Raw genomic sequence first — 9,205 nt, 5'->3', positions numbered from 1 at the left:
ATATTAGATTATAATCAGATAGTAAAAGATTAAGGAAAGAAAACACCTATCTTAAACACACAAGAGATGAACACCTTTCTCTGAATCACATAAAGAACCTTGACCTTAGCTTTCCTAGCAACAACAACAACACTCAATCTCCTAGAAAACCTCTCAGGAAAAGTTATCGCTCTACCCACACTAGGTTTTTCAAAGCTTCTTTTGAGAACACTCAGAGAACTCTCTTTGCAGTCACAACACTAACACTCTAGCTTCTAAAAAAGGTTAGTTCGGAGTAACTCTAATGTTCCTTAAATAGGGGTTCTAAAAATTAAGTCAAAAACTGAACAGTAACGTTCAAACTGATAGGGATAATCGATTATCACCAGTGATAATCGATTATTCCAGTGTATTTTTTGAAAACAAAATTTTGAGCAGATAATCGATTATCAGAGTTGATAATCGATAATTCCAGTGCTTTTTTTGAAAAATTTGACTCAGCTCAAGATAATCGATTATCCTAAGTGATAGTCGATTATCACATTGGTTTTTCGAGAAATACCAGAATTTTGATCTTGCTTGTTGATTCTAACTATTCTAAGTACAATTTACAAGATAACTTTAAACATAAAACACATGTTCTTCATATTGACTTCTAGATGGCTTTTAGGCTTCTTTTATCATCATCAAAATCTTGCTTCAGCATTTGACTTGTATTTTTCTTTTTGCAACAGCGAGGTGTACTATAAATTGTGGCAATAATTAGGTTGAGGTATATGCATTGTTATGCTTATATATTAGTATATAAAATGCCTCTTAATAAACCCAATGGTTGAGGTATGTGCATTATTATGCTTATTTTATAAAATACCTCTTAATAAACTCAATGCCAATTATTGTAGGGGTATTAGTCACAAACCACCCTTTGAGGGTTTACTTAGTGAGTGTGATGGTGGGGCCATCATTGTGAGACATGGGCAAGTCTCTAAGTTGTTAGTTTTGAAATGGTTGAAATGCCAAGAAGGGGGGGGGGGTTGAATTGGCTAGTTAAAAATTTAGGCTATCTTTGAAAGCTATAAACCACCTTTAATTGAATCAATTGGATCACCAAGTTAGGATGCAAAAGCTATTGGACAATATGCTTTCAATCGGTCAAAAATAGAGTTAATCGATTGATTTTATTAAACCGATTCTGTTCTACTATAATCAACCAATTGAAACAAAAAAAATAGTCGACTGAAATACTGGAAAAAATGAAAAAATGCATATTCAAGTTTTATACCAGGAACAGTGCACAAGAATGATCAAGGTAGGTTCTAAATGATTATGCAAACATGCTCAATGTTGCAAATGTTATGAAAACATGCAAGAACACGAAAAAGAGGATTGAAACACAAGTTCTTTAAAATTTAAATGATTATGCAAAAGAGAAGGGTTAAAGAAAAGATGAGATCACAAGATTTTATACTGGTTCACTCAAACCTGAGCGAGATCCAGTTTATCAAGGCAACCTGAGCTTGACTTTGCACTATTTCAAAAGATTTACAAAGTATCCACCCTTACAATTTCAAAATAAGCAAAAACCACAAACAAGACTCTTGAATCACACAAAAATCACACCGGCACAGTAAGAACCCTCTTGCAGACCTGGAAAACCATCAAGCACACACACAAAGCTTGAGAAAGATCAAACCTCAGTGGTAGCACAACCAGCCTACCACAAACCACTTTCTCCAAGCTTAAAACATATACCAAAAACTCCTAAAATTGATCCAAGATCAATCTTCAACTGTTGCAGTCTGAATGATCACTAAAAAGAGAGTTTCCACAAGTTTCTAGAATAATTTCGCTCTAAAAAATGACCAGAGACCATCTCTCTCGAAAATCATAGCTCTTATAGTTAAATTGTTACGAAATTCAACAGGTTGATTTCCAAATCAATCAGTTGATTTCACTAGACTTAAATGAAATCAGTCGATTAAAAAATAAATCAATTGATTGAATTAGTTGTAGTTTAAGACTATTGCAGCCAACCTTTTAACCTGTTGAAAAACCATTCAAGATATTAAAAGAATCATTTTAACCTGTTGAAAAACCATTCAATAGATTAAAAGACACACAAAAAACCAAATACATCAAATTAATGCTACAAGGTCTACAATATGAACTACAAACTACAAATACACTTTCTTAATGATGTAACCATGTGGAGAACACACGTTGCAACCTTGATCAACATGAATACCATCAAATCTCCTTATCTTCATCAATGTAGGCTTCATTCCAATGGTAATGGGTTCAAGGTGGTTCAAAAGGGCTTCATCAAATCTTCACGAGGCATACCACCTTGGCTTCACATGTCAACATTATCCCCCTGATTTGATGAAGCCAACCTATATCTTGTTCTATCTTCCATTGCAAATTGCTTCCATTGGTTGGATACCATTAAGTTGATGAAGTGACGCGTTAGCCTTAAACTTGTAAACCTGAAAAACATTTACAGTAGCAATACAGACAAGCTAGCAAGCACATAAAGATGCACATGCTCCCCCTATCAATAATATGAGTTCAAATTCAGATTTGATTATTGATTCCAATTTTAATGCTTTTACTTAGTTTAATGTGATCAATTTTCCATTTTTCAATTTTTCTCCCCCTTTGGATTCATCAAATAGAACAAATGCATAAGGGAACAAACATTGCATATCATTTCATTAATATTGGAACAAAATACAGCCAACAGAAATTGAAAACATAGAAAATAAACATGAAGTTGATATAATCAGCCAACTAAAAATGAAAACAACCAACTGAAACTGACAAAACTCAAACGGAAAAATCACAAACACATGGATGCAATGCATGATCCTAAAAGCTAACACACTCAGTCATCTTGAGGATCATTTCTAGTTTGGAATGAGGTCAGCAGGTCATGGATATCATGGATTTGGCATCCAATGCATTGAATCTCTCATTGCAATATCTGTGATGTGCATGTTGGGACACATTGAGTTCATGCAGTTGATTCAACACCATCCTCTCAAAATGTCAGTACACAAGGCCTCTATCCTTTGGAAGGTTGTAGGAAATTAAGTCCATGGGTCCAATAGTTGGTTCTTCATCTTGATTTGCATCACTTGGGCCAACTTCATGATCATGTGCACCACCAACTACAACACCAGCAACTGTCTATGCATTTCCCTCCTTGAGAAAACCCATTTTTGTGCAGATTTTGGTTGGAGGTATGGTTCAGTAGTCCAGTTGACTCTTCTATCTCATCTTCTACATCAATTCCAAAGTATTCAATGAATTTTGACACCAAAACCACATATGGCAGCCTAAAATCCGTGAGCCTCTTGGCCTTGAGCATGTGATCACGAAACACATAGATCCAATCCACTTGAGTGTTGTGTTAGATGCAGTACATGAGAATCAAATCTCCCTCATTCAATGTTGAATGGTTGCTACCACGTGGAACAAAGATTCTTGTGAAAATCATACCAAGTAACCTTTGATCCACCTTGAGACCACCAACATGGAAGTGCTTGATCTCAGCAGTTGGATTCCTCAAGCATTGGCCGTAGTATTAGACCTTGTTGAATTCTGGAACTACCCCAATTTCACCTTTCCTCACTTGCACACCCTTTGATTTAAGTCCAGCCACATCTTTCCAAGCTTTCTTGTTAATCTCCATGCGGACACCCTTGATGCTTGACATTAGTACATCATTTTTTAACTCCAAGTTGGTGAAAAACACCTTCACCAAGTCTGGATAGATTTTCCCTGAAAGTTCAAGGAAGGTCTTCAACCTTTGATGCTTGAGTTGTTGAAATAGGCTTTCAAAGCCTTCAGCCCTCAGCCACGAGAATCTCAGCACCTTAGGAATGCTGATTTGCTTCTTATTCATCTTAATGAGGAACACTTGGATGTTGTCCTCATGATCTTCAAATCATGCTTCAATTTTCCCATGATTTTCTTGGTTTGGAGACCTTGGGGTAAGAGGATTGAAGTGCTCATCATCAGATTGGGTAGCTCTTTATTGACGGTGAGGCATGATGAGTGTGGGTATGGTTGTTTCTAAGAGATGTATGATGCAAATGCAACAATTCAAGTGTAGTATTTATAGTTGAACAGGTCGATTTTCAAAAACAGTCGATTAAATGGTGCAAATTTTTCTAATTAATTAGTTTTAGGTCACCCAACCTAGATTAATGTAGTTGATTACAATATCTCACACATTCATGGTGTTTCCAATGAGTTTTTATGAGTGAATCAATCAGTTCAGATCATCTGAGCTACATGCATTTTGGAATTATATACTACACATGCTTTTTGGTCAAACAAATCAGTAAAAGCAACACATGGCTGATGAAATAGTTGTTAAGAGTAGATAGTACCTGACAAAAAGATGTTTTCTTTGACTAGGTTAGCTTTGCAATTCAATTTGTTAGTAAATGCACAATTTAAGTAAAATCAACACGTTGAAAAGTAGAATTAGTCGATTAAAACAACATCAAAGCATCAAAGATTAAAACCAAAATCTGGTTAAGTGAAATTAGCTGACTGATTTTGAAAATCAATCAATTGAAAATCGTAAAATTGAACTTCATTTTTCCAAATTCAATTTTAATGGAATGAACATACTAAATTATATCAACATATTAAAAACCATAGCAGATCAAATTTTCATCATTCAGTGGCAGTTTAAGTGAAATAAACATGTTGAAAAGTAGCATCAACATGTTGACAGATCATGATTTTTGCAAACAAAGGCATATTTAAGTGAAATCAACACGTTGAAATTAAAAATCAACAGGTTAATTATGACTGTTTTCAATTTTCTCATACAACAACTGATTTTAATGAAACAAATGCATGAATACATAAGATTAACATGTTAAAAATACATCAGACCACATTCTTCATGTCTAATATGCCTAGTTCAGTTCTTAGTTTGTTAAACCTATCTCTAGCCAACGTTTTGGTGAACAAATCAGCCAATTGATTTTCAATTTTAACAAATTGAATTTCACAATCTCCCTTCTGAACATCATCACGAATGAAATGATGCCTAATCTCTATATGCTTGGTTTTAGAATGTTGTATTGGATTCTTGGTTAAGTTAATGGCGCTAGTATTATCACAGTACAATGGTACCTTACTTAGCATTACACCATAGTCCAAAAGTTGATGTTTCAACCATATGATTTGTGCACAGCCATGTCCAGCAGCAATATACTCAGTTTCAGCAGTGGAGAGTGCCACACATGCTTACTTTTTGCTATTCCATGAGATTAGACTTGATCCAAGTAAATGGCAAGTGCCACTTGTGCTTTTCCTATCCAATTTGCAACCTACATAATCCGAATATGAAAAGCCACTAAGAGTTATGTTAGAATCACATGGATACCATAAACCAAAATTGGTTGTTCCTTTAAGGTACTTTAGAATCCTTTTTGCAACTTTAAAGTGTGATTCCTTTGGATTTGTTTGGAACCTAGCACATAAGCATACACCAAACTGAATACATGGCCTACTTGTTGTAAGATAGAGCCAAGACCCAATCAACACTCTATATTTGGTTGAATCCATTGATTGGCCAGCCTCATCTGCATCCATAAGACAGTTTGTAGCAATTAGAGTGGCAACTTCCTTGCAATCCTCCATTTTGAACTTTTTCAACAAGTCAAAACAATATTTTGATTGGTTTAAAAATGTTCCATGCTTGAATTGCTTTACTTGCAGCCCTAGAAAGTAGGTAAGCTCACTCATCATGGACATCTCAAATTCTCCCTGCATAGTTGCAACAAACTCTTCACACAATGTGTTGTTATTTGAACCAAAGATGATATCATCAACATACACTTGAACAAGTATAACATCACTTTCATGTTTTCTAATGAAGAGTGTTTTATCCACTGCACCTCTAGCATAACCTTTTGATAAGAGAAAATTGCTTAGCCTTTGATACCACTGTCGTGGTGCTTGTTTCAAACCATATAAGGCCTTTTTCTTTGAAAACATGGTTAGGATAGAGATGATCCTCAAATCCAAGAGGTTTTGATACATACACTTCTTCATTTAGGAAATCATTCAAGAATGCACTTTTCACATCCATTTGATGCAATTTAAAGATACACATGCAAGCATATGCTAAGAGTAACCTCACAACTTCTAGCCTAGATACAGGTGCATAAGTTTCATCAAAGTCAATGCATTCTTCTTGATTATAACCTTTAGCAACTAGTCTAGCTTTGTTCCTTACAATATTACCATCTTCATCCATTTTGTTTCTAAAAACCCATTTAGTTCCAATTATATTCATATAATCAATTTTAGGCACTAGAAACCACACATAATTTCTTGTGAATTGATTGAGTTCATCTTGCATAGCAACTAGAGATGTCAAAATGAGTTTCAACCCGTGAGCCAACCCGGCTCACCACGGGTTCGAGCCGGGTTGGGTTGAGAAAAATTCAACTTTTTCAAAAGTGGGTTGAACTCAACCCGGCTCACTTAACCCACGGGTTAAATGGGTTCGAGCCGGGTTGAAGGTGGGTTGGCCCACTTAACCCACCAACATTTTTTTACAATTTTTTTTATTTTTTTTATTTTTTTAATAATTATTTACTAAATCCTATTATATTTGTTCACAATTTCATATTTTAAAATGCCAGAATGTTGCTTAATTATATTTGAATAGTTTGAATGTTTAATTAATTTGATTGTTAAGTTATATATATGTTGATACTTTAATCTTTAACTATAATCTTTATAGAAAATTACTCAAGTAACCGTCTTATAAACAATTTTTTCTAAATTAGCATGAAAAAAATGTATAGTTTTTTTATTTATATTTTGTTGAATAGCATGACAGAAAATTTGTAATATTAGCCATGCTATTTTAGACTAATGGATACTTTCTTGGAAATAATTCTTCATATATTGGTGGTGAACATGATCAAAACATTGGTTCTTGATTTTACTATGATTGTCATCTCATGGGTTACTTAAAAATTTATTTAAATATTTGAATACTAAAAAAAAAAAATTTTTAGGTGGGTTGGTGAGCCAACCCACTTAACCCACCAACCCGTGGTGGGTTGAGCCGGGTTACAAAATTTCTGGCTCACCAGAAAGTGAGTCGGGTTGGGTTCAGTCATTTTCAACCCGGCTCGTGGTGAGCCAACCCGTGTGAGCCGGGTTGGCTCACTTTGACATGTCTAATAGCAACAATCCAATTACTATCATTCAAAGCACCATTCACACTTTTAGGTTCAATTTGAGATACAAAAGCAACATGTTCAAAAAATTCAATTCTACGCCTAGTAGATACTCCCTGTTTGATATCACCTGTGATGTTGTCCTTTGATAAATCTCTAGGCTGGATCCAATCCTTGGGCAAGTTGTTATCTGCAACATTTTCAGTTGGCTGTTTTTCCTTTTCAACCGATTGATTTCTTGCAGCAGAGGGCTTTGCTGCAGTAGAAATATGCTCCTGCAGTAAATCTTCTTCATCTGCATTGTTTGGCACTTGATCTTGCAACTTTGGGTTAGTTTCATCAAATACAACATGCACAAACTCTTCAACAATCATCAATCTCTTATTATAAACTCTATATTATAGCATAGCCTAACACCTTCATCAACTTTTGCATCAAATTTGCCAAGACTTTCTTTGCCATTATTTAAGATGAAACACTTACATCCAAATACTTTTAGGTGACTTAAAACAAGCCTCCTCCCTTTCAGAAACTCATAGGGTGTTTTCTTCAAAATTGGCCTAATCAACACTTTATTTAAAACATAACAAGTAGTGTTGACTGCATCAGCCCAAAAACACTTAGGTAGTGAGTTTTCATTTAACATAGTTCTAGCTAGTTCCTCAAGTGACATGTTTTTCCTTTCAACAACACCATTTTGTTGTGGGGTTCTTAGTGTAGAAAAATTATGCTTAATGTCATGCTTTTAACTAAAGTTCAAACCTTTCATTTTGAAATTCCCCACCATGGTCACTTCGAATAAACACTATCTTGGAACTCTTTTCATTTTCAAGCATCTTGGCAAGTCTTTTAAAAGCATGAAAAGTGTCATTTTTGGCAGCTAAGAACAAAGTTCATGTGTACCTAGAGAAATCATCAACTATGACTAATGCAAAAAGGTTGCCACAAGGCTCATGGTTCGAGATGGACCAAATAGATCCATGTGAAGCATCTCTAAAGGTCTTTTAGTTGAAACAACATTTTTAGGTTTAAAAGAGACCTTGGTATGTTTTCCTTTTTGACATGCTTCACACACTCTATCCTTCTCAAACTTAAGTTTTGGTAGTTCTTCAACCAACTGTTTTTAATTCAGCCGATTGAAATGGTGCATGTGTATATGACAAAGTCTCCTATGCCATAACCAAGTGTCATCCTCTTTTGTAAGCAAACAATTGATGCTAAATGATGCATGATGCATATCAAGTAGATATATATTATTGACTCTTTTGCCTATCAAAACAATACTACCACATACATCATATATAAAGCAATTATTTGGTTCAAACATGACTTTAAAGCCTTTATCACATAGTTGACTTATACTTATCAAATTGTGTTTCAATCCTTCTACCAGCAGCACATTTTTGATACTAAAAGAGGATCCATTGCTTATGACTCCACTTCCACGGATTCTTCCTTTGTTATTGTCTCCATAGGTTACAAACCCTTCCTCATTCAATTCTAACTTAGCAAATTTGGTCTTATCTCTTGTCATATGTCTTGAACAGCCACTATCAAGGTACCACAAATCTTTCTTATTACCTTTTATGACTTGGCTTGAAGAGGATGACTCATAACCAGCCATGAGGCATAAATTGGCTTCTTCACTCTCATCTTGTGAAGAGCTACTTGTTGTTGAATCATCATTGTCCTCCCATGCAATGTATGCACGTCTCTCATTTGGCTTCTTCTCCTTTTTCCTATCAACACTCTTCTTCTTCTCTTTGTTAGCATTTGGACATTCAATTTTGATATGTCCTTGTTTTCCACAGTTATAACAAGTAAAATTAGAAGAGTTTGATTCATTATGTTTGGAAGTATACCTCTTGGGATTACCTTTGCTACCTTTGCTTTTGAGATACTTACCAAACCTTTTGACAAGGAGATTCATGTTCTCACTTTCACTTGATTCAGCCACCTCATCCTCTGGTTCCTCATTCCTCTTGGTGCTAGTCTTCGAGGCT

This window comes from Vigna unguiculata, chromosome 6 (assembly GCF_004118075.2).
Source record: "Vigna unguiculata cultivar IT97K-499-35 chromosome 6, ASM411807v1, whole genome shotgun sequence".
Classification (NCBI taxonomy): Eukaryota; Viridiplantae; Streptophyta; class Magnoliopsida; order Fabales; family Fabaceae; genus Vigna; species Vigna unguiculata.
Note: the sequence above shows the minus strand (reverse complement) of the source record.